The following is a 3,426-nucleotide window of genomic DNA, read 5'->3' as shown; positions in this document are numbered from 1 at the left end:
TCATGTTCTGCTTTTTATCCTGGCTGGGTCAGGTGTGTCTCCCTCACAGGTGCTCTGATTGGTTTCCCCTACATACTGCCTTTTGAACAGTGCCTGGCAAGTCGTAAGCACTCAAAATACTTGTGCGATGGAGGAGGACTTTTCAAAAAATCTATTTTAAAAATTATTATACAATAAAACTGACTTTTTAGGTACTGTTCTATTAATTTTAACATATGTATAGAGTCATGTAATCAGGATGTAGGAGTCACTCATCACCCAAAACAGCTCCCACCTGCTACTCCTTTATGGTCACGTGTCCCTCCACCCCTAACCCCTGGCAACCACTGAGCTTTTCTCCATCACTATAGTTTAGTCTCTTCAAGAATAACCTCTAGGGCTTCCCTGGCGGCGCAGTGGTTGAGACTCTGCCTGCCGATAGCAGGGGACACGGGTTCGTGCCCCGGTCCGGGAAGATCCCACATGCCGCGGAGCAGCTGGGCCCGTGAGCCCTGGCAGCTGAGCCTGCGCGTCCGGAGCCTGTGCTCCGCAACGGGAGAGGCCACAACAGCGAGAGGCCCGTGTACCGCAAAAAAAAAAAAAAAAAAAAGAAGAACCTCTAGGGACTTCCCTGGTGGTGCAGTGGTTAAGAATCTGCCTGCCAATGCAGGGGACATGGGTTCAAGCCCGGTCTGGGAAGATCCCATATGCCGCAGAGCAACTATGTCCGTGAGCCACAACTACTGAGCCCGCTTGCCACAATTACTGAAGCCTACCCACCTAGAGTCCGTGCTCCACAACAAGAGAAGCCACTGCAACGGGAAGCCCGCGCACTGCAACTAGAGAAAGCCTGCGTGCAGCAATGAAGACCCAACACAGCCCAAAATAAATAAATTTATATATATATAAAAAAAGAATAACCTCTAATGGGGACTTCCCTGGTGGTCCAGCTGTTAGGACTCCATGTTCCCAATGCAGGGGGCCCAGGTTCAATCCCTGGTCAGGGAACTAGATCCCATGGGCCACAATTAAAGATCCTGCACGCACCAACGTTAGTACGGAACCACTGGAGAGTGGTTTCTTTCACTCAGCATAATGCCTTTGAGATTCATCCAAGTTGAAGAGTGTAACAATAGTTTGTTCTTTTGCATCCATCATATGGCTGTTGAAGCACATTTAGGTTGTTACCAGTTTGGGGCAATTATCAATACCGTTACTATAAACATTTCACTTATAGTATTTTGCGTGAACAAAACTTTTCATTTTTCTAGATAAATACTCAGTAATGTGATTGCTGGGTTATATGGGGAGAGTACGTTTATATGCAACTGTCAACCTGTTTTCTGGAGCAGCCATACTGTTTTGCATTCCCACCAGCAAAGTATGAGAGGTCCAGTTGCTCTGTTTCCTCATCTGCACTTGGTATTAACAGTATTTTTTTATTTTAGCCAACCCAGTGGCTGTTAAGTGGTATATCACCCTGGTTTTAATTTGCTTTCCCTAATGGCTAGTGATACCAAAATCTTGGCTCTCTGTGCACCAATGCCAAAAAGAAATATGGAGACAGAGTTTTGGAGAAACGAGAAAAATGGCTTTAATCTTTGCCTGGCAAAGGGGGTAACACAGCAAGCTAGCGCCTCAAGAGCTGTGCCCCCTTCCCTGGGGAATAGGGAAAGGTTATATAGCCTGGGGCTCATGGTCTGGGGTAGGTGATAAAGCTCAAAGTAATGAAGGTCTTGCATTTCTTTTGTTCTACAAATTCATGGCCAAAGCTGTCATCAGGTGGCTCAACAACCTGGTCTGGTGTCCCTGAAGTTTTCGGTCCGTGACCTCCCGTCCCAAGTGAAGAGTGCTACAAGGGAGTGTAGCGGGAGAAGAAATGCCAGGTGCAAAGGGTAATTCATATGGAGTCAGAGAGTAATCAGCTTTGTGAAGGACGTCTAGCTACAAGTGTTTGTTAGAAGTAACAGCTAAAGAATAACCACGATTGATTAACTCTTTCAGGCCTGTTTATGTTGTTTCCCCAGCCTGTTCATTGTTTCCTTATTTTCCTTGTTTATCTGAAAACAGAAGTCTCATTTCTATTTTTGCTGCAACATTAGCAGCAAACGTTGGACATCTTTTTGTGAGCTTTTTGTCTTTTTTGGTCAAGTGTCTGTTTAACTCTTTTGCTCATTTTTAAAACTGGGTTTTAGTTTTCTTACTTCTGAGATCTTAAAAATAACTAAGTATAATTTACATATCATAAAATTCACACATTTTAAGTGTACAGTTCAATGAGCTTAATGTTTATCACTATAACCCAGTTTTAGAACACTGACATCACCCCAATAAGATCACTCATACCCATCTATTCTTCCTTTTGAGTTTTGAGGGTTCTTTATATGTTCTGGATACAAGTCCTTGGTTAGATATGTGATTTGCAATATTTTCCAGATAAAGGGATTCTTGTCAGGAAAATGAAAATTCTCTAAATGGGGGCCTGACAGTAAGTCCCAATTGTTACAAACATTTTCTGAATCCTGCAAAATGTCTCCTTTTGTTTGGCTTTAATGTGGGTAGGTGACCCATTCTGGAAATAATAAAGATGACTGACCTGTCCTGTGATAGAGGAATTCCAAGGAAGCCTGCAGGTACCCCACCCCACTCCTGGTGGGTGGTCCGAGAGACCAAGGGGCCCCAGGGTGGTCTGCTCCCTCACAGAACCATCCTGGTGCACCCAGGGCGCAGATGGGCCGGTGGGCAGAGGAGGTTCTGCAGGGGCCAGGAAGGGCAGTGCTTTCTCTGATGGCTCCATCTCCAAGACTTATTTTTAATTTGGTTATTTCTTTCTTTTGTTTTACTTTTTATCAAGATATTGCAACATATTCGACAGTAGACTGGAATAACAAACCTCCAGGTGTTTCTCATCTAGCCTCATCAATTACCAACTCAATGGCCGACATTGTTTCAACTGACTCCAACCCTCCTCTTCACGGTAACCCTAAGGACTCTTAAACACACAAATACCATTATCACTCCTAAAATATTTAACAATTACTTAATAGTGTCAAAATCTTGAGTCCTCGTCTCAAGGATGTGTTAGAACCTTTCAGGCAGGCCGGCGACCGTCCGTCTAGCCCGGTGGTCCCCAAGCCCGGGGAAAGGAGAGACTCGCACCCACCCAGGAAGCCAGGAAAAGAGATTCGACCCCTATTCTTCCCCGTGGTTTGCCAGTACCTGCTTGGATTGGCCCGGCGCGGAGCCGTCCGTGGGCTACACCGACCACAGAGGGAGGGATGAGACCGCCCAACACAGCGCACTAGAGGACCAGCGCATCCCTGTTGTCGGACGCTAGCGCACCTCTCTCCCCCGCAGAGGCTCGGAAACCCCACGGCGGCGGGCGGGGCTGCGCCCGGTATTGGGGGTGGGGCTGGAGCAGCCGGGGCTCCGCACGCCGCGCCCTGG

Source organism: Delphinapterus leucas, chromosome 2, assembly GCF_059928025.1.
Source record: "Delphinapterus leucas isolate spDelLeu-1000000601 "Yukka" chromosome 2, BTC_Dleu_Yukka2, whole genome shotgun sequence".
Lineage (NCBI taxonomy): Eukaryota > Metazoa > Chordata > Mammalia > Artiodactyla > Monodontidae > Delphinapterus > Delphinapterus leucas.
Note: the sequence above shows the minus strand (reverse complement) of the source record.